Consider the following 23400-nt stretch of genomic DNA (forward strand, 5'->3'; position numbering starts at 1 on the left):
CAGTAAACAGCACTTTGAGTGTGTTCTGTGGCATTTGCACAGTTTCTGTTTTAAGTAGTCATCCAGCAGCAGCGAATGTAACTTGCACTTTTCTATTTTACTCAGTACTTTGTACGCATGCAACATCTATGAAATGACAGGAACTTTAGGCAAATGGAGGCCTGCATGATGTAACATTTTTGAGCCAAACAATGATTTCTGGGATACTGGATGGCAACCTGATTTATCCAAACCACGTCAATATGCCAGCCTCCTGGTGGTCAGAGTCTGGAATTACATATAAAAATATTTAAAATCCTGTAAATAATCCCAGAGTGCTGTTAGTGTAGGAAACATCATGCCATGATGTTTTAAACATGTTTTTTTTAGTCTGTGGGTGCGGTACTCCTTTAATTTCTGTATGCATAGGGGAACCAGGGAGCTGTGATATCACAGCATGGGTGAGTTTTTAGAACGGTTGTGGTATTGTCGGGTTGGGGAGGGAATTGGTCAGAAAACTACCTCTATTCATTGGACTTGATGACATTAGTGAATTGGAGACTGCAGCAAGCTTTTCCAGGGGGGGATAAAAGTTTTTTGAACATGGAAACCACCACAGTACAGCAAAGTACTGTTCTAGTGGGGAGAGAGTGTCAATTTAAAGTAAGTGCTGTATTTATTCATAGCAGGGAGAGTAAATAAAGAGAAAAAAGACAGAGAAGTTGAGTATTTAATAGAATCCTATTGTCCTTTAACAATATTCAGTTTCTGTCAAAGATTTCAGTTCCCGATCACTGGGGAAAAAAGGTTATTACATTTTTGTGGGTGGTTGTGGTTAGGCAAGAGCTCTCACTGTTTACGTTTTATGAACTCATGTAAAAGCTTATTTTAATTCTGCAGCTCTTTGTTTATTCCGCATAGCGCAACTGCGAGCAGTATAGTCAAAATAGAGTTTAGTGATTTCATACTAAATCTTGGCAGTCTATTCACTTTATTGAATAATCTCAAAATTAGTAATGTGTAAGAATCGCAGCTTGCTGTACTGTACAGCATCCATTTTGACAGTGATTTTAGAAGTTCTGAATTTAATCTATTGCTTACACCACACACTTTTGCTGTAAAAAAAAAAAAAAAAAAAGTCATTACACTTGGCTGGTATTCAGACATCAAAAAAGAAGACCGTTGCTTCTGCTGTTCGAAACTTGCATCATTCTGATACTTTCTACAAAGCAAGTGACAGTCATGCATAACAACATCATAGCACTAGAATTCAGAAATCCTCACAAATTAAAATATGAAATGAACAGCAAACTCTGTTTACTAACATTTTAGCTTTGCATTGCTCATATGCTTTCCTGCAACGTTGTAGCAAGTGAGGTCATAAAATTCCTTTGAGGATAAAAAGCACAGGTGAAAATTGCAATTTGGGTTGGAATTTGACTTGACTAAGACCACTGAAACTTCCTGTAAGCACCCCTTTCCCAACCAACACCCGCAGCCAAAGACAGGACATGCTCAGAAAGCCAGACTGAAAATGTAAACAAGACCAGAATCGAAAACAAAATTTTTTTTAACTATAAAGTACTGAATTGGAGCAATTCTCTAAATGTCTCTGATACTTAAAAGCAGTTTAAAATTTTATTTAATTGCAGCTTCGATGTTAGAAATGAAAGTGTTTGCCAGTTTACCATCTTAATAAAATTCTAGTGATGTAGTATATTATCTAGTCACAATATACAATTGTTACATACTTTTGGTATAAAATGGGAAATCTATTGTGGAGAATCACTTTGTTTTTAATTTCTTACAGATAAAGTAAATGGAAAACTACTCTCTTATATTTGTATGGAGTTACATCACAGTTCAGTATAGTTAGGTGGTGTTGTATTGGACAATATCACAACATTTATTGCATATGTTATGTCACATTTTAAAAATTTTCTGTAAATGTTTTTTGTAAAATCCAAAAAGTTTGACATCTGGTCCAGATTCAAGGCCAGTGCAGGGTTTGACATAGCCTTACTGCCGTACTGCTGGGACTTCTGAGCAACCAATTTCTGGGGATTGGAGAGGCAGAAGAGCACTAGTATATTTAACTCTGTCTTCCACTTCCTGGTTTAGATACTGGATTTGTACTGCTGTTGTCTCTCTAAATGCAATTTCAACAGTGATCCATGTGAAGAACGCAGTACATTTGTTTAGTGTTTTCATCATAAGGGCAGATGTTAAGGTAAGATCAATGCATTACTAGTTGCCTTTCAGCTTCTCCAAGTTTTTTTCTGTTCTTGGTCTCAGTCAACAAGCCTAGGGGTTGATGTAATGGGGAAAATTTTTATTAAACATGTCTAGTACTCGCTTCTCCGTTTTTTTTTTTTTTTTTTTCTCTGATCCAGGAGAGCTAGTTCCAGGGAAAAGTGTTCCTGCTCCTGTTCTTGGATAAAGCTGTACAGGAGCTGCACATGGGACTATTTAACAAAGGTGTTTGCTCTTCAGTTTATTGCTTAAGGGGATGAATACACAAGGTTTCTACCCTTCCTGGACAGATTTTCCATATCTTTACTGGGAAACGGAACTGAAGATGTAGGTAGACTTTTTTTTTTTTTTCTTAACATGTGATGCAGGCATGTGTGTCTATGTTGGTTAAGAGCGTCCCTCCTATAGAATGTCATACTGGCTAGGCACCCATCCACCTGCTGTTGATTTCTATATGTGATGAATACTACTACAGCAACAATCCTACTCTAACATTAATGGTACATACACAAAACAGTTGAGGTACCATTAGGCAAGAATCAAAGAATGGAGAAAGTCTTGATCATTTGTTTTTCCTACATACTTAAATTGGGACAGCTGTATCTAAGCATTTGTTTTTAAATGGCTAAGTGCATTGTGTTTTGTTATAAACATAATGATACGTTTCTAAACCATAAAGTGAAAACTTGTTCTTGCAGTGCAACAGCTAGTTTTGCAACTATGATCAGAAATGTTCACTTCTAGTGCATTTGCGAAGCAGGTACGATTAACATCCACACAATTTCGAGAGATTACGCACGTGTTCTCCGAGACCATGGCAGGTTTTGCTCCTTCTCTCCCATAGGGTTTTATAGCTCCTACACCTCCCTGTTGGTAGGGCAGACACTGCATTAATAATCTTTTTGCAAGTTGTACTATAGCAGTGATCTTTGTGACAAACCTAGTACAGATGTGAGTTACCACGGCAGTGCATGTCAAGAGTCCAGTGATCACTGCAGTAGTAGGGACCCCCTCCTACCACCAAAAAATGATTAAAACAAAGAGGAGAGATTAGCAGAGTCCTTGGTAAACCAAGGGCAACCTATCATGCTACAAGGAGGGTTTGGAGGTATGTCTGTTTCTTCAAGGTTCCCTTGTAAGGTAGGTAGGTAGCTTTCAAACCCTGGGTGGTTATATTTGACTCCCTTATGGGCATACATCGCAGCCACTCTTGTCTGTGCTAACTGTATTGGGATCTCCCCAAAAAGAACCACTGATAGCACTGCCAGATTAACTATTGTTGGTTTGATATTTGAAGAATGAGGAGATCTGCCATCTGATGTGTCTGCCACAGTTCTGAGAATCTGGTTAGTTGCACAAACTTACACATGTAATGGATCTCATTGTGCATGAATTCCACTGTTGTAGTGATTCCTGGATTTCTCTAATGTATGTTGTAAGTCACAGCTGTATTTTCTGACATCAAAGAGTCTTGTGAAAGGATTTGGTTGGGTTCTTCTTTCTACCAGTCACATTTTTGAAAAATGTAGAGTTCCTATGCCGAGAGACACGTGCTCCTATTCTGATTGTGCTTTGATGTCGTGTGCCTGGTGCAGCAGCATGCTGCACTTCATATGTCTGCATTTGTGTTTTGTCTAAAGTCTCAGAAGTATCAGAGCCAGTTAAACTTGTCAGACCTTCCAGCTTGGTTCCATCTGTGTCGGGACCGATGGTGTTGCAAGTTAGGAGCCGCTCGCCTACCTTTGAGCCAGTTTCTCCTGTACTTGTCACCAATTCTCCAGTCTGTAGCATCACCAACTCATCCTCTTGTTCTTTCAGGAGCCTGTCAAACTATGATGTGGACCTTCTCATGCAGAAACTATTGAAGATGCCGGCGCTGGCCAAAGTTTTGTCGGAACCAAGCCAATCTGCTTCGGAACCAATCAGACCAATCCCTTCGACATAATTTCCTCCTCCGATCCAGACTACAGCCTTGGAGCCGGAATGTGTTGAACCTATAGAGAAGGACCAGTCGGGGCCAAGACCTACATTGGCATCTTCAGCTCTGACTACCTCGCTGCCATCTGAGGGGTCTAGGGGGGTGACGCTCTTCAGCCAGGTCAGGGGGGCAGTCTGACGGAGCTTTTATCTGTTCCAAACTTGCGCCTCTGGGCCTCGGCTCAGGGAAGATTGGCTCCTACCTCTACCTCTGCCTCAGAGCCTTCTCCTGTGGTGCCAGGGGGGGGGGGTCTTCTGGTTCCTTGGAGCTGGAGGTTTCCTCTGGTCACGGGATGGGGGCTTTTGCGGCCATGAGGAAAGCCTTGCCCCCACTGGCATCTACTCTGTCAGATCCTCCTGTTCCTCTCCCCAAGGCACCGGTATCTGCTTCTGCAAAACCTATCCCACGGCATAGAGACCTGAAACATCAGGGCGAACTCCTCTTTGGGAACCTCTCCGGAAGCCCCATCTGAAGAAGCACCCCAAAAGAGACCATGTAAGAGGAAACATTTGGACTCCCCAAAGGAGTCAGTGACATCCGACACGGACCTTGATGAATCTGAAGGCTGTCTACAGTCGCCCTCTGAAGATTACTCCTTTGCAGAGATCTTGGAAGTCCTTAAACAGAGAGGCGGCTGGAAGGCCATTACCCCTTCTGATGAGTCCATTTACCTGAAAACGTTTGGGCTGCGACCTTCCGCCACTTGGGTGTCTCCGCCTTTCAACAAGCTCATGGAATTAGTTTTTCAAAAGGCGTGGGAGTCTCCAGACACAGTTGAACCTGTCCCTAGGAGGCCAAATAAGTTTATTACAACATCCCCAGAAGACCAGAATTTTCTGACCTTTCAATGGTTCTGCACTTTTCGGACCTTAAAGTCAAAGAAACACTGATCAGGTGTGAACAGGAAGGAAAGAGACTCTGCAGTGGGAGTCCGTTTTTCCACTCCTTCTAGACACTATCCCAGGGGCCAAAGGGGAGGAAAAATGTGGTTTTGAAAATACCAGAGGGGCTTTCAAGACACACATGGGGAACCCTCCTCCAGGGGCAGAGGGGGTCCATAAAAATCAGGGCGACAGAGGATCATTCTTCAGCATGCCCTTTCAGCGTTCCTGAAAGGAGGCATGTCTGTCCCCCTCTGGAGGCAGTTGGGTGTCGCTTATCTTTGAACCTAGATGCCTGGCTAAAAATAACAAGACAAGTGGGTACAAAGGATCATATCCAGAGGTTAGTCTGTACCCTTTTCCATTCCACCCCCACTAATGAAAAGGATTCCGAATGTTCCACCCAGTTACAGGAAGCAAGCAACCATAGAAATTCAGAGGTTGCCAGAAAGTCATTCAGCCGGTCCCCACAGACCAGATAGGATCCCGAACGTCCTCAAGGTTTTTTTTTAGTTCCAAAGAAAACAAGGGACTGGAGACCCTTACTGAATCTCAGCAATTTAAACAAATCTGTAAAGACAAAGTTCCGGATGGTTACACTGCAGTCGATACTCCCCTTTCTGGGGAACGACAATTGGATGTGCTCTATAGACCTTCAGGATGCGTACTATCACATAAAAATGGGCAGGCCATCCAGGAGTCCTCTGTGCTTTTGTTGGGAGCTGTTTTTGTCCAGTTCAGAGCCCTGTCCTTTGGTCTCACTACAGCCCCCAGAGTGTTCACCAAATGTATGGCAGTGGTTATGGCTCACCTGAGACATTCAGGATTCCTGGTGTTTCCATATCTAGACAACTGGCTCTTAACCGCCACCACCAAGTATCTACTTTTACAAGCAAGAGACACCGTTTTGAATACCTGTACTCCGTTGGGAATAACGATACTATGAAAAATCTGCCTTATTGCCATCTCAGCATATCGTATTTAATGGCATAGAGTTGGACAACAAGACCATGGCAGTGAAACTTTCCGCCAGACAGGATACAAACCCTACGAGCACAAGTTCGAGACCTTCTCGCAAAAACAAAGGTTCAGGCAAGAACAATTCTCAAGGTACTGGGTAAGATGGCGGCAACAATCACTATGATCCCCCCTAGCTCGGATGAACATGAGGATCTTACAGTGGCTACTACTCGCACAATGGTTCATAACAAGATCTTCCAATGTCACACCAGATAATCCTAACAGAATCTTACAAAAGGGACCTTCATTGGTGGCTGCATTCAGAACAAGTAACTTTAGTTTGTCCTTGCATTCTCTCATCCCCTCTGACCACAATGACCATGGATGTCTCCCAGATAGGGTGGAGGGGGCATTATCAGGGGATGACAGTCCAAGGCACATGGCAGGATCACGAGGCACATTTGCATATCAATGTCCTAGAGATGAGAGCAGTACTTCTACCGTTGCAGGCATTTCAACACACACTTCCACTGGGAACAATTGCAGCCTAGACAAGACTATGTCAGTGGTTTGGTATGTAAACTAGGAGGAACCAAGTCTCATCTTGGAGGGGGGGGGGGGGACTTTCTGAAATTCAATCAATGAAGAAAAGGTATATGAATTTTTATTGATGCATATTTTTTTGTCTTCTGTCTTTGTCTATTTCATTTATTCTTTGTAATATTGTTACTTAGCATAGTTTGGAGTTTATCTCCCCAGGCCACCACTGAAAATGGACATGTATCCAGTTGGACTAGCCCAGTTAACAAATGTAAAATAAATAAATTATCCCCTTTGTCGAGAGGCTCTAAATATGGCAGTGGACGACGTCCTCACAACGTTTTCCAATAGCAATGCACATCCCAGGGAAATCCAGCGTGATATCAGACAAACTCAACAGGACAATTGTAATGCCTCACGAGTGGACCTGAAACAAGAAGTGGTGGAAGTGATTTTCTGAAGATGGGGCCAGCCTTGCTGTGATCTTATGTCCATGAATACAAAATGTAGCAGCTACTTTGCCCTAATCCCCCCTCCGGGGGAATTCCCAAGGGATGCACTTGTACATGATTGGCTCCTGGGTCTCCTCTATGCCTTCCTTCCCTTTCCATTGATACCCAAAGTTATTCAGAAAGCCAGTATGTTGGGAAGGACATTAATCCTGATACCCCCTTACTGGCTTCAACAGATTTTGTTCCCCTTCCTATGGTTTCATCTTCAGGAAGAGCCTTGGATTCTGGACCCAGTTCCACATCTGATCCATTCATCGGGAACTCCCTCATCCATCCCTTTGGACCTTCAAGTTGACAGTTTGGCTGCTCCAATTCCAGACATAGCCAGGCTACAAAACCTTTCATCTGCAGCACAACACATCCGGATTTCTTCTCACAAGGCATCTACCAGAAGACTATACCTCTGCAAATGGGAAAAGATTTTCAATCTGGGCACTACAGAATCACATTGATCCTTATTCAGCACCTATATCTTCCATCCCAGAGTTCTTAACAAAACTGTTTAATGAGAGGGCAGCTGCAGCAACTATTAGAGTACAGCTAGCAACAATTTCAAATTTTCACTTTGGGAATGAAGGTCCAAATATGTCCCATAGACTGTCAAAGGCCTTTCTGAGGGGCACTAATCTTTAAAGACCACCCATCAGGCATCCACTACCGCCATGGAACCTAAACCTGGTACTGTCAAGATTAATTCTTCTTCTCTTTGTACCGTCAGCATCATGTGATTTAAAGTGCTTAACATGAAAGACCAATTTCCTGATGGCAGTTACATCAGCTAGGAGAGTTTCAGAGTTACAAGCCTTGTCTATAAAACCACCGTATTTGTTGTTCCACAGTGACAGGGTGTCACTCTGAACAAACCCAACCTTTCTACCAAAAGTATGTTCAGGTTCTAATTTGAACCAGTCAATAGATGTACTATTTTTTCCCCCAAAAATATGGCAGTAAGGCAGAGTATATGCTTCACCAACTTGATGTTCATAGACTGTTGCATTTCTATCTACGCAGAAACTAATCGACTATTTGTATCATTTTCAGAGTGCAAAAAAAAGCCTGTAGCAAAAACTACTCTATCACAGTGGATGTCCAACTGCATTTTGTTCAGAGTCAGAAAATAAACTGCTACCAGACCAAATGAAAGCCCATTCTACTAGAGCTGTCTCTACTTCCTCTGCATTTCGTGCTAGACTACCAGTAGACACCATCTGTGCAGCAGCCACGTGGGCAAGGCATAAAGTTATGTACCTACCATAACATTCCATGTGAGTTGTCCATCTCGCCTTCATTCTTGCATCCCACCCTCCTATCCCCTTCCTTTGGCTCCTGGAGAAACTTTCTTTATACATGTATATTTGATTACATACTAATATTTCTGTATCAACAAACAAGATCTGGGGAATGCCCTACAGCATCATGGGATAGGGAGTGAGCCACAAGCTAGTTGAAGACCTCGAGCTTTAGTAAATGGCCGAGTTGGAACCGAGGATTGGTTCCAAACCCATCAGTACAGAATGAAAGCAAGATGGACAACTCGCATGGAATGTTATGGTAGGTGTATAACTTCTTTTTTGCAGATGTAGAAGCAAACCTACAACATGTTTGCATTAACCTAGTTCTTCCACTATTCTCCTGTTGCTGTTTTCACACCCTCTGGCTCAAGCAAAACAGGTTAGATGTAATTGTAATACTTCATAAGAATTATGTAGGGTGCCACCTTCCCTTTTCTTTTTGACATCAAGTTATTGGATACAACCCTGTCCCCTGACTTTGTAAGCCTGTTTTTTTCTCCTCTGTCCACTTGCACACAGTTTACCTTTTTTTAGCCATTAAGAAGGAAGTGGACATGACATGTGCATCATTTTCTTTGAGTCGGGGCCCTCCAGTGCTGCACTTCAGTCTTTTGAAGTCCTGAACACTGCCAAAACTGAAGCACACTGACATTTCGACCTCAAATACGTATCGGAGGAAAATGACAAATCAGTACTGAAATGAAATATTGCAAACTGTGAAACTCTTCCATTATTTAGTTATCTGGTTAGATCAAAAACTGAAAATTCAATAACCAACAGAAAGAGGCCAGCAGCTGACATGTCTAGTACCTTCTTCTATTGTGCAAGTGTATTTTATGTGCAGTAGAGTCATTAGCTCACTCCCTCCAGTAAGTCTTTTGAGTGTATACCTTTAACTCCCACTGGGTGTGGCTTGAGCCTTAAAAAAATGAAGTTATCACCTTACAGTTCCAACAAATGTTCATGTATCTGAAACCATAAGTGTTACTAAAAAACTGTAAATGGCAAACTATTAGGATAAATTCATTTTTACATTAGTGACATTCAGTCAGTCTGATGCTTTAAACTGGATTTTATAAGCCAAAATAAAGACAGTTAATTTTGTAATGTTGTATAAACAACTTATATTTTGGTAACCATTCAAGCAAGATGCATACTGCCAGCAGGATTTTCTTCATACAGCTGTGAGTTTTCATACAAGTAGTTCTGTGTTACCAGAATGCTAAGATATTTAGAGAAATATGAACATTTAAAACAAACCGTATACAAATAATAATCCAGATCTCTCTATCTGCATTAGGCAGATGTCAAATATCAGTATAGTTGTGTTTGCTATCATGTATGCTTTAAGATGAAATCTTCTGATATCTTGTATGTAGCATGGTTTTGGAATTAATGCAAATATGCACAAGCAATACTTGATATCTAGAGGTGTCATCAGAGGTTAACTACAGAAATGCCAGGAGCCGCACTCTGCTGTAATTGAAATATGTGAATGTCCAGTGATTGGCTATGCTGCAGGCAGCAGATGTCTCTACTGCTAATCTGCAGAATCCTAGATACTTAATGTACATTGACTACGTGTAAGTTTGTTCTTCATGTGTTACTTAACTTATTTTTTACTCCTTATTACAGGTTATTCTGGACTTGTCCGCATTGTGGGTTGGATCCAAGAGGTGATTTTTGAAGATAACTAGTCATCTGCGATGCCTGCTAAAATGAAATGCACATCTGGATTGTCTAATGCCGTGAAGATTACATATAATAATTAGGGTGCTTCAAAAAATTGTTTTTCTCTATCATTTTGCATAGGTTTCTAAAGTGTGAGGTTTGGGGAGTTGTGCATGTATGCAGAAAATTAGAATTATCTGACTTCATTAAGTGACCGCTCACAGCATGTAAAAAATTGGTTTCCAGTACCGCTAATTGCATTCCAGTGTTGTATTCATCTCCAGTCAGTTTTACTTTAGCTTCCATGACCTCCTGAAACCTACTTTACTTATTTAAAGCCTTGTGCACTATTTAATTCTATTTTTATTGTTCAAATTATATGCTGTTTCCTGTTTCAACTGTGCAGAGTCAAATGTATTTAATTACTTTTTGATGATTTATCAATTTGTATAGTTTCCGCACATGTGGCTGGCAATGTTAGTTGCTAGAGCCCAGTTCCCCTAGTGGTGAACCATGAGCTCATTGAGAAAGTCAACCAGAGCTGCAACTGATGTCTGGCTTGTTGGCCAGCAGTTACCTGCCCTTAATATCTCAATTTGCTCAAATCAGCTTCCAACCAACAGTCATGTTTTACGCAGGCTGTTCTGTGATCTTAAAACCACAAGTTGAATCGCTCAGTGAGTTGTTCAAATGCTGTTGAAGTTCTGCAGTTATGGCAGTTAGCTAGCATACCTACAACGCAGAAGCCGAATGCAGTGGCCAAACTCAAAATGTCTGCATGAGAAGCATTCTAGAATTTGGAAGGATACGAAGCACCAGTCAGATACACGGTCTCTGAAACCGATTTTAATAATGCACTTTTGAAGCTTTTTGTTGTGGGGCATGCTGATGCAGAATTTTTGATAAAGACTCAAGAAGATAGATTTTCTACAAGATTAACGTACAGACAGAAAAATTATAATTGATGGAGAGGACATTGAATTCAAAAAATGAATGGACAAAGGAAAAATGACTACAGGAAGAAATGAAACACAAAGATAAAGAACAGGAAGAAATGAAACACAGGTAACAGCTGAAAGAAACTGTCAGAGAAGCTGGAGAGCTGATAGAGGTAGAAGACAGTAGTGAACATGAAAATGACTATGAAGATGATGCAGCAGCAAACATGTCAAAATATCGCCAGGATTTAGTAACTGGTAGACAGCCTGCCAAAGAAGTGAGCACAGTATATACAGGATCGCCTGAATCGTAAGAAGAGTTGATGCAAAAGCTGTTAGGTTCCAGGGCATGACCTTATCTGACTTCGCAACAGAATGATAAATGAATCTGTTCACTGCTGTCAATGTAAAGCTGATCCTGCAGCATGGAGTGACATGCCTCACTTTGTCATTACGAAACAAACTGTTACAGCTTTGCGAGTTAACAACTGTGCTTAACAAACAGTCAAATTAGCAATTGACTTCTGTCAAGTGCTGACTCACAGTGAGGAACAGCAAAAGCTGGTATCTCAGATTGAGCACCATTGTCATAGTTGCAGAACAACTAAAAAGACACTAGTGCTATAAATGAACTAATGTAAACTTGAGCTTACCTGTGAATGTTAATTTTTACTAGGCTTATTTTTTCCTAAACTGACATTTGTGTTGCTCAGAACTACAAACAGACATTTCAGATGCAGCATGAAACTGATATTTGCCATTTGTGAATATATTTCATTTCTATTGGTGCAATTTGGAAACAATGTAATAATCTCAGAATTAAAGTGCACTGAGCTCTCACTTAAAATTTAAGGCTTTAAATTTTACATGGTTTTTTGTCCTACCAATCCTTATAAAATCAGGGGGTATGCGAACAGAAAATCTCAAAAAAAAAAAAAAAAATGACACACACATTTTTGATTATACATGAAGCACCCTAATAATGAAGTTAATTGTTGTTTTTTTTTTTTTTTTTAATACTGTTTAGGATTCCTTACGCAATCAAGGAGCCCTTCAAACCTCAGTTCCCTCCCCCTTATTCAAGAAAAAAAGCTTCCTGCCAATATACCTGGAATCCCATTATTTCTCTGTTGATGGTGTGGTACCTTTCAAGTCAAACTCAAATCATACAGTTAAACAGCTTTTTAGAGGACCAGTTTGCTGACATAATGGCTAGAATAATAACCATGTACTCTAGGCACAGACCGAACTGAAGCAGTGACATTTGAAATCCAAGATTTGTACTAGACAAATGAAACGTCACTACTGAAAAAAAATGTTAAAAGCTATGAAACTCTTCTGGTACCTAGTTATCTGACTGTAAAAAGCTAGACTTTCAATAGAAATGTTTAATATGCTGTGAAAACTAAGGCCAACATTAAGTCATTATTCTGTGCAAGGCAGATTGCTCATTTCTATCCCCAGGAGGTAGAACAGAATTACTCACATTCTTCCAGAAGTGAAACATGTCTGTTCTTTCCTCTCAAAAGCTAAATAGCTAATAATTTAACAAAGATGCAGTCTATTATTTAGATCTTTTTTTGTTTAAACTAATAAACATGGAATCCCTTGCAAACTGTCAAAGATCTAGCTGAGAACTGTACACACCAATGTCTCCTCCCTATGTACACCTAACTTCACCAGGATGACCAAAATTTTTTCAGTTTTACCCCCTTTAAATTGGGTGAATCCCTACTGACCACTGTAAAGATCTAAACAGTTGTACAGTACTGACTGCCATTAAATACTACCTTACAAGATCTGTTTAAAGAACCATACAACCATCTTTTCTCTCTGCCTGCAGTCCTATATTTCAACAGTGTTGATATTTCATCTTGTTTTAAACGCTCTTTCCTTCTCACCTTACTCCTGTTTCTCACTAATGCATCCCGCCAGTTGTAATTCTATCTCCATTCATCACCCTCCTTTCTTCTGTAGAGTTTAGCTGCAACATCCTCCCTATTGAACATTATCCTGCTAATTAAATCAGCAGTCTAACCCTTCTACTGTCTTGCCATACTCCTCCCTTCCTCTGCTAATTAAATCAGCAGTCTAACCCTTCTACCATCATTCTACTGTCTTGCCATATTCCTCCCTTCCTCATCCCACAAATGTATGCAAGTGCTGGTTTTAATGTGTATTTTTTAAACATTTCATTTTGTTACTTTGCACAGATTTGTTTTGTTCTCCATTACAGCTTTGTGTAAATTTTACTATTGCTTTGTAGTGAACTTTTAATCCGAAGTGGGTCTGAAACCAGTCCACTGTGGTGAGTGCCCTACCCCAGAAAAACAGATATGAATAAAAAATAGTAGTGATGTGTTACGATATATGAATGTAAATTGTATGTTTTAGGATTGCATGATACATTTGTATGTGAAACATGTTCTACTTATAGATATCTTGTACTTGACAGCCCAGGTGCAAATGTCAGTACTGGCTCCAAGTTCATTTTTTGCAGCCCTATTTTATCATTTCAGTAGAAGTATATAAAAAAAAAAAGTTTCTGTATATTTTTCTTTCCTTTTTGGAACTGATCTATCATTTCTCTGTTGGTGTTTAATTTTTAGGTGTTTCACTTACTTGCCGCCCTTCTTACATTGACTGTTGGTTAGTCGCCTTCATCTCTTACTGTACATGACCTTTTGTTTGACAGTTGTCTGTATAGACAGCATATTCCACTGCATGATACTGATTGTCATTTGCACTTCTGTTTGGTGTTGCCATACTAAAGTGCAGAAAGATTAAGCCGGCTGCTTTAAGTACACAGCCCAACACAAATTGGACGAATGGAAAGGCCATCTCAGCCTCATTTAAAGTTCAAGGGAAAGAATGGCAAGTTCTTCAAAGATCATATACTGAAAGGCCTTGAAGGCATCAGTAGTGATCAGATGTCAAGAGAGTTATGAGCTTTTGGATCAGTTTTATTGCCATGAGGAACAATGATTTGACTGTGAAAAGGTAAGTCTAGACTAGCACTGGTACCAAAGACTGCTACTATTTCTGTAGGTTGCACAGACCCCTGGTCCACTGGGTCCTTGCTGACTAGCAACCAGTCTGTGATCTTTTGTGGTGGTTTGTTCTGATCGTGGTTTAAGCCTTGCATCCGTTTGTTACCTCCACTTTTTTCACATCTGTGATGCTGGCTGACTTGGCACCTGTTAGTGGGTGTCTGTTCTGTTGTCTATCCTCCTACAATAGTCACCATCAGTGGATAGTCTTGCACATCTGCCAAAAGACTGCCATAGAAATGGAACGGTCATTGATGTTTGACAAGTTATGGGAGGCCATCTGTTCTGATGGTGGCACAAGGTAATTGCCAGGCTACTTGGACTGCTGGCCCTGAATCACTCTCTTTGGTGGTGGCTCAGGTGTAGCTCCCTCTTAAGTGTGCGCTGGTCCACAAGACCGGTCTCTGAAGCACCCAGACAGGTACGGGTGTGTGTGCCACCATTAGTGCTACCCAGCAGGCTTACAAGAACAAGCCTGTACAAGAGAACTGGAGCCAGAAGAGACTTTATGTCCAGTGTTGTAGTTTACCATATTCACTAGTTCTCTGTGCACAGCAAGTTAAGTGGCAAGAGACCCATCATAAAGGTTTTCAGTTGCAAGAAAGGGGTTTTGTTTCTCACCCAGTTGCTTGCCAGATTGTATCCCTGATGATCTTTTTTCTGGGCAGTTTTTGAAGCTCTTGCATATGGCTGGCAACCAAAGGATGATTTAGCCTAAGCATCCCTCAAGGAATTTGAATGCCCCTTGTTGGGCAACATGGGTTATCCTGTCCCCCAGACTGATGCAGGGACATGTACACATTCGGCATCAGCCAGCAGTTTGACAGAAGTTGGTGAACGTTAATGTGTTTTACTGTCAACCAGAGGATATGCAAAAGTTTTTCCAAGATCCTGCGATGGATGATGGTGCATCTTCCAGGCTATGGGTCAGGACCTTTGAACAAAGTTCTTAAATCCAAGTGCCCCAGACAGGGAATTCAGAGCACTAAACCATTTCTCCATGAGATATCGATGCAGTGATCCTTTTATTGAACATAAGACAAATTTGTGATCTTTTCCCATTATGTTGGATGTGCATAAAATCCTGGGGTGATCCATTCAATGGGTCTTTCAAGACTTCTTATTCTGAAACTTATGTTCACCAACCCACCTAGCTGTGACTTAGTGTCTTAAGGGCAGGCTTGTGTAAGGTGAAGTGGTGCAGCAGGCCAAGATCTGCATGAGGAATTAGGAAATTCATGACGTAAGATGTGAACCACCAACTCTCAAGAAAATATCTTGTATTTCAGGTTACCATGTCAGCTGTTAAGATGCAGGACCATTTCCTCCATGTAGAGGAGCCAGCATTGTTTTCATCAAGTCTTTTGTGGAAGAGGCTGTCATACATGGAAGGAAAGAGTATGCATGCAGAATATGCTCTTACTTCAGAGGCTCGCTTCTCTGAAGTCTCACCCTGCAGGAAAAAGTGTGTGTCTATTCTCCTATCTGGGCAAAAATTGACAGATGGAATTGCTAAATGATCATACTGCAAAATTTCCTTAATCCCCACCCCCTTTGCACTCTAAACCTGTGGTGGTAGCAATTTTTTTATTTTTTGCACGAGTGCGTTGTCTGTCTAGTCCTGACTGACCATCTTTGGAAGATGTTTTTCTAATTTATTTTTTTTTCAATGCCATGTTCTTCCTTGTTCCCTAGAAAAACAACCTGGTCATGTTGGGGATAAGTTGAGAATCACTGGATTGTGGATGTTTACCGTGCTTATACAATACATCTTCCAGAGGGGGGTTAGGATCATAGGAGGTTACTAGGCTAATGGGCCTGGGACCCTTAGAAGCCTAGCCAAGAGTTTGTCCCCAAAAATAAATGTCAGTCAGCACCTGTCCCTTCCCTCAATGAGAGACACAGGTGGAATCCCTGGGACAATTTTGTGGTTTCCCATCCACTCATCAAGATTATGCTTGAGGGGTAACGAGGTGCTCTGTTTGTGTATGGGAAGTCTAGTCCAGAGACTGAGCAGCCTCTGGGTGATGAACCGGTCTCTCCAGCAGGATGTTCATCATGCATACAGCTGCAGTCATAACAGATGGGTTATCCTGCCGTCAGGTGGGTCCTCGGTCGGCCGAATTCCAAAGTCTAGGTCCGGCGTCTGTTGTCGTCGCTTCTTCCCTGACGTCAATGCGGCAGGGGTATATAAAAACCAGCTGACGCCATCTTCTTCAGTCTTTCTTGCCGCGCGGTGCCCGAAGCAGAAGCAGTTCGCAAGTGCCGGTCGGCCAGCTCCTGAGATTTACAAGATTATTTCAGCCGAAGTCTTCTTGAAAGTTAAGTACCCCGTTGGGGAAACTTTTCTTGCCTCAGACCGATGTCAGACAAAGTTAATAATTGCATTTCATGTGGGAAGCAAATACCGCATAAGGATTTCCATTCTTTCTGTATTCCTTGCTTAGGCCCAGATCACAACGTCTCGGCCTGCTGTTTTTGTGCTAGATTCAGCAAACGCACTAAGCGTCGGGCAGAGTTCGCCCAACACTATTTTGGTAAAAAATTTAATTACATTATGTTGTCTGATACCCCGACTCCAGTTTTGAGTAAACGACGCAAAGATAAGGACCGACATACAAGGTCCGCGACTTCTACCGACACCATGCTCATAGGTTCATACTAGGCTATCTGCCCAAGGGCATTTGTAAGCCTAGCCAGAGTTTTGTGGCTTTCACCACCCCTTTAGTTTGGAGGATACTATGTCCATTATTTTGCTGTGCCTCTGTCAAGCAGTGACACTGAGATAATCCCTGGGGTATATCTGCGATCTCCCATCCATTGGTCAAGATTTCTCTTGAACAAAGCCAGCGAGGTGCTCTGCCTCACATGTACCGGGATTTTGTTCCACAGCATAGGGAGTCTCTGGGTGATGAATCTGTCCCTCCAGCATATCCTATTAATAACCGTGTCAAGGTTTAAGTATCCCGCACTTGTAGTTCTGAGGGATCTAGATTTTTTGAGGTGAAGCATGTTCATCAATTCTGGGTTGGACATGGCCTTGTATGTCAGGCACAGGTCACCTCTGAGCAGACGGTAAGCGACTGAGTAGAGCTGAAGTTCCTTCAGTCGGGCAGCATAGGACATATTTTTGAGACCCTTTATCCTTTTGGTGAGGAACTTTTGGGGCCTTTCCAGTTGCTGCAGGTGTCGTGTCAGATACATTCCGAATGGGGCATTGTACTCCATCATTGGCCTGATGAGTGATGAGTACAGGGGGACGATGACTTCCCTTGATCTAAATGTGAATCCCTTCATGATCAGGTGGGCAATGTAGAAGGTCTTTCTAACTACTTTGGCAACGTGAGTATCAAATGAAAGGTTACTGTCAACCTGGGTACCCAGATCCCTGATACACTCTTCTGTGCTTAGTGGGTTGCCGCCTATATGGTAGTTAGGGGGTAACCTTGTTTTTCCCGAAGGGTATGACTATGCATTTTTTGGTGTTTAACTTTAGGCCATGGTTCTGGCACCAGTTTTCCGTTTCTATAAGACCCTTCTGAAGGATATCTGTCTCAGATGTGTTCTCAACTATGGCGCCCAGTTTGCAGTCATCTGCAAATTTTGTCAGCCATAATCCTCCTGTGTTTGCTTGTACTTCTGAAAAGTAGATGCCGAACAGGAGAGGGCCCAGGACTGAGCCCTGTGGGACACCACTTGTGACAGGCTTTGAGTCTGACATGGCACCAGCAACTCTGACCCTGTGGGTTCTGTCACTTAGCCAATTTGCAACCTATCTTGTGATGTATGGGTTTACATTTAAGCTGATGAGTTTTTCAATGATACCTGAGTGGGGTATTGTGTCGAAAGCCTTTGCCAGGTCGAGGTAGGCTGTGTGGACTGCCTTTCCCTCATCAATGGCCTTGGTGACTGTTTCGAAAAAGTCCACCAGGTTTAGAAGGCATGATCTGCCCTTGACAAAGCCAAACTGGGTCGGATCCAAAGTCTGCAGGTCTCCTATGTCTTTATGAGTTCCATTATGATCCTCTCCATAGCATTGCAGATCAAGCTTGTCAAGCTGATGGGACGGTAATTTCCCGGGTCGGTGGAGGCACCTCCTTTGTGAAGTGGGACCACAGTTGCCGTATGCCACTCCTTAGGCACGTATCCTGAGGTGAGGCTAAGATTAAACAGCTGCCCTAACTCCGGGTTTAATTCCTCATTGAGTTCGTGGAGTACACATCCGGGGACACCATCTGGTCCCATGGATGCTTTGTTTTTTTTTTTGCCTTGGAGAGAGCAGTTCTCACCTGAGCGTTTGAGATGTTTGGGGGGCTATAATTCTCTGGTATAGATCTCACCTTTTGGGGGGGGGGAGAAGTTTGCACTGAACCTGTCAGCCAGTATGTTGGCAATGTCTGTAGGTTCAGTAATTTGTACATCATTTTGAACTAATTCTGAGCATATCTGGGAGTTTCCTCCCAGGTTTCTAACATAGCTAAAGAAGGCCTTATGATTGTCCTTTGAGTCCTTAGCGACTTTTCTCTCAAAATTTGCCTTGGATGATTTTATGAGAGATCTTAATTTTTTACTTATAATGATCAGGGGTGTTTTCCCTTTTAAGGATTTTGCTCTATCTTGTAGTAGCTTCCTCCTTTTGTTGTAGAGCTTGTTTATGGCTGGGGTCCACCAAACTGGACGCTTGCCTTTGGTACAAAGGGTCTTTGTTTTGTTTGGGATTGCTTGATCCATGCAGTCCTGTAAGTGCTGGTAGAAGGCATTTGTAAGTGATTCAGCAGCTTGAGTAATGGTTTCCGCAGTCTTGGGGGCCATAAAAGAGACCACACTAGCCTTTAGAAGTGTGAAGTCGGCTTTTGAGAAGTTCTTCACTGTGGTTTTTTTTATCTCAGGTGGGGGCGGGATGTGGACTTCCAGTGAGATTAGTTTGTGGTCTGATCTCACAATTGAAGGGTATACTTCCGGTGTTGAACATTGTGACCCCATGTTCATGATGATGAGATCTAGTATGTTATCTCCTCTTGTGGGAATGGTGACTAGTTGTTCCATGGCATTTGAGTTTATGAACTCTAGGAACCTTTGGGCTAGAGTGTTGGGGCTTGAGTAGTGATCCCAGTCTATATTCGGGTAGTTGAAATCACCTAGTATGATGGTGTTTGGAGATACATTTATCCCCGCCAGTGTTTTCAGGAAAGCTATGTGAGGTTCCTGAGATTGAGAGGGTGGCCTGTAACATGCTACAAATTGCAGAGCAGTCTTGCCTATGGTTAATTGCACCTGGATGGTCTCCAATGTATCATGCGTTGCCACCAACCTTGAGGTGTGGGTGTTCTTGATGAATATAGACACCCCCCCTCCTTTCTTGGTGTTGTCCGGATTTTGGGGCCGGAACGCATGATATGAGGTAAAGCCTGATGGTGCCGGGGTGCTCTCGGGAGCCTTGAACCAGGTTTCAGTCACAGCACAGACATCGATGTTCTCCATACTGAGAAGGGCCTCGAGTGCGTGCATCTTGAGGTTGAGACTTCTTGCATTGAGCATTATTACCCTTAGTTTTTTTTCCTTTTTTGTGTTCTAGGGTGGTAGGTTTAGAATTTGAGCCTTGCCTAAAAAAGGCACTATGGGGGTGGCAAGAGCCTTTGCCAATATCCGAAAGCCCAGGGGTGACAGGTGCAAGCCGTCCCTTGCGAAGCAGCATGGCTTGTCCAGCATGTCATCCCAGGCAGACAGACATTGGATCCCCTTTGAATGATACCAGAGTTTAAGCCAATTATTAAAGCTGATCATCTTGTCTCTGTATTGTGGCATCATTCTTGGTGAAGGTAGGATACTGCTCAAGGTCAGGGTCATACCTGCCTGGGCTACATAATCAGAGAGCTCCTCTATGTCTCTTCATGTAGTCCAAGGAGGTACGTCTTAGGTCGTTCACACCAGCGTGGACAATGACAGAGTCACACTTGTACCTGCTGTTGAGAGACCTGAGTGCTTGCGTTGTGTGGCGGATTCTAGCGCCCGACAGGCAGCTTACTGTGACCTTTTCCTTGTTCAATCTGGTGAGCGGGACGTCAGTGTGTCTGACTATGGAGTCACCAATGACAAGTGTGTCTGGCATTGTGTTTGGCCTTAAGGGCTGTGACTGTTTGGCACACTGACTATGTGGTCTATGTGTTGCATGTGTTTTGTCCTGAGGAGGCAGTTGTTTGGGTGTCTGCTTTGGTGGCCTCTGCTGTTTTGGTAGATTTTTGATCAGAGCCTCCGAATATGTCTTTGTGTATTTATGTGTATGATTTGAAGTTGTGATAGTACTATGTGAGACTGGGTTTGTGGTGTGTGTGGTTACCTTCTCCTCCTGTCTGTTCTTACCAGTCCTATGTTGAGAGAGCTCGGCCTCCAGTTTGGCTATATAGTTGCATCTCTCGCATGTATTTGTGTTTTGTGGGAGAAGGAGAGGGTTGTCCGTGTACATGAGACAATTGTAACATTGCCTCAATATTCCCAGATTCACCAGCTGAGCAGGAGAGGACACTAGCAACTGATCCCTCAACATGCTAGAAGGAATAGACAAGGACTTTAAAGGACTCCGGGGGATGTGGGTGATCGAATGGGGTTTTTGGCTGGTGGGGTACTATGTATAATAAAAGTGCTAGTACTTTAGGAGCAAGTGCTAGGCTTTACAGATAGAGAATATTCTACTTAGGAATCAAGTAGAGCTGAGTTTTTTAGATATAGAATATGCTGGTTAGATCAACAGTACAGTTCAGGGAAGGCTGTTTTAAGGGAAAATTTGAAGAGTGGACTTTAGGTAGCCTGAATAGTTTAACCTTGATTAACTGCCGCTGCTCTTGTGTGCTCCTGTGGCAACTCCGCGCTAAAGCGTGCTTTATAGCAGGGGGGCTGGAAAAAACAGGAAATGACCCAAAATGGCCAATGAATTACCAGTTGCTGTCTCTAACCACTCCTCTGAGGACAAACAGGCAGCTCAGTACTCCCCACTCTCACTGGTGAGTAAAGAAACTTCCCTCTGGCCACACAAGAAAATGGAGGAACACAGGAACCAAATACAAAGCCCAGGGATCAGCAAATCTGATCACTGGAACAACTAGCTAGGAAAGTTAGGAAAGCAGAAGTATTTTTTTGGTTGTTTTAGTTTTTTTTACACACACAGACAGAAAATACAGTAAATACAGTAAATGCTTGGTTTTTCGACTAAATGCTATCAAAGGCTAGTACACTTGAGTGCATTAGCCTGTTCCTTATAAACAAAACTTTAGCTAAGAACTGCAGTCAACAAATTAAGCTCAGAAAAACAGAGAAAACAGGTAATATAACTAATATAAGCACAAACAGTGGTCGAAATGCACAAAAGGTTGAAAAAAGCAATAAAAAATGCTTAAAAAATACTTAGAATCAGGAAAGTCGCTTTTTCTGCTCTCTGCTGCCTTAGGAACTCTGCAGGGGACCACGAGGAGCTATGCCAAGTTCTCTAATGCCAGAAAAGCCCGCCAAAGCGTGCTTTATAGCAGGGGGCTGGAAAAAACAGGAAATGGCCCAAAATGGCCAATTAATTACCAGTTGCTGTCTCTAACCACTCCTCTGAGGACAAACAGGCAGCTCAGTACTCCCCACTCTCACTGGTGAGTAAAGAAACTTCCCTCTGGCCACACAAGAAAATGGAGGAACACAGGAACCAAATACAAAGCCCAGGGATCGGCAAATCTGATCACTGGAACAACTAGCTAGGAAAGTTAGGAAAGCAGAAGTATTTTTTTGTTTTTTTTTTTAGTTTTTTTTACACAACTACCGGTGCTCCGGTTCTCAGCGAGGTGCCTACGCAGCCCCTGAGTACCGATGACGCTTCTTTAGCGGTGTCTTCTGTGCCCGAGGTCGCAGGCTCCTCGGCTCCCATTCCGACTACAGATACTGACGCCATTCTTGGCGGGGAAATCAGAGTTTAGACAGGCCTGCCACCTCTCAAGGTGTCTTCAGGCCTTCCTCCTTTTCCATTAAGGCTTTCACAAAATCTAAAGCAGCCATGAAAACTAAAAGACAAGGTCCACAGAGCCCCTCTCAAGGCCCCATGCCTAAAAAACAGATGCTCAAAATGGCTGAGAATTTGATTACTCTTATCGGGGGTTCTCAACCCCCCTCGGACAAAAGGCCCAGATTGGAGGAAGACTACCCTTCCTCAGATCAAGCCTCTATTACCTCAGAACATTCTGAGGACGAGGAATATTCATATTCCCCTTTTGAAGACTCTGCTGAGGAGTCCATTCCCTCGGTCTCCACCCCTGAGGACTATTCTTTTGGGGAAACCTTACATACCTTGAGGGAACACTTTCACTGGGAAGGCCAAGATTACTCAGATTCCAAGAAAAGGCTCAGGGATTTTCTCTTGCTTCCCCAGCACAGGCCTCTGGCTATCCCTCCTGTCTTGGATATATTAGATGATGTGTACACCGAAGCCAGCCTCAACCCAAATTCTTTACCTCCAGCACCTGTTAAACCTGACAGGTATTACCGGGTTCCTGATTTACACCAATTCCTATACAAAAGCCATGCTGCTGATCCAGAAACTATTTCACAGGGTCCCAAGGGAATTAAGGCCTCTACTGCCAAAAACCCATTACCTTCAGAGAGAGATTCCAGAGCTTTAGAAAGGTGTGGGGGGGGAGGTGTACACCTCGGCCACTTTAACCATGAGGGCATTAAACTGTCAGTTTCATATGTTAAAGTATCAACAGTTTTTGTTATCTCAGTTGAAAAGCAAAATGGCACAACCTGAGCAACCAGATTTAAAGGAGTTGCAGGATTTGTTGCATAGTGCAGAGCAAGTGGGTAAATGTACCTTGCAGTGTGGTTTTGATGCTTTAGAGGCCTCATGTAGAGCTGCTGTTACAGGATCTGTCATATGTAGACATGCTTGGCTCAAAGAGCAAACCTTACCAGATCATGTCAAAGCTAAATTACTAGATGCACTTCTTCAAAAAGATGTATTGTTTGGTGTTGAAGCTGAGGAGGTACTAAAGAAAGTGGAGGAAAAGGCAAGATCAATGCAAACTGAAAGATTTTCTACAGGTACAACCTCCACGTTTCAGCAGAAACTGTCATTCAAAAAATGAGTCCTTTCCAGCCATGGACAGACCTCAAAGAGGCAGATACAGGCGCCTGAGGGGTAGAGGGCAATCTCGAGGATCATTTAGAGCCAGACAATGGCAAGCTCCTACACCAAGAGGTGGAAAAAGATAGATCACAGTCATTCAGAAAGCAGACACAATGACTTTCCCCTTTGCATGCCAAGCAAAGCTTTAATGGCAGCAATTTAGGCGAAAAACTGGCATTATTTTCAAAA

At 42.5% G+C, this 23400-nt stretch overlaps 1 long non-coding RNA gene across 8 annotated transcripts in view; it reads left to right on the forward strand.

The window, feature by feature from the left end:
- The window catches only part of LOC122798329, a 387619-nt gene extending 374246 nt beyond the window's left edge, over positions 1-13373 (forward strand). For all 8 annotated transcript variants that reach the window (XR_006364248.1, XR_006364244.1, XR_006364245.1 and 5 more), the window contains one exon: positions 10031-13373. This is a non-coding gene — a long non-coding RNA (uncharacterized LOC122798329). The remainder of the gene's footprint in view (positions 1-10030) is intronic.
- The last annotated feature ends 10027 nt before the right edge of the window (positions 13374-23400 follow it).

This window comes from Protopterus annectens, chromosome 3.part1 (genome assembly GCF_019279795.1).
Source record: "Protopterus annectens isolate FY-2018-M chromosome 3.part1, PAN1.0, whole genome shotgun sequence".
NCBI classification, from domain to species: domain Eukaryota; kingdom Metazoa; phylum Chordata; order Ceratodontiformes; family Protopteridae; genus Protopterus; species Protopterus annectens.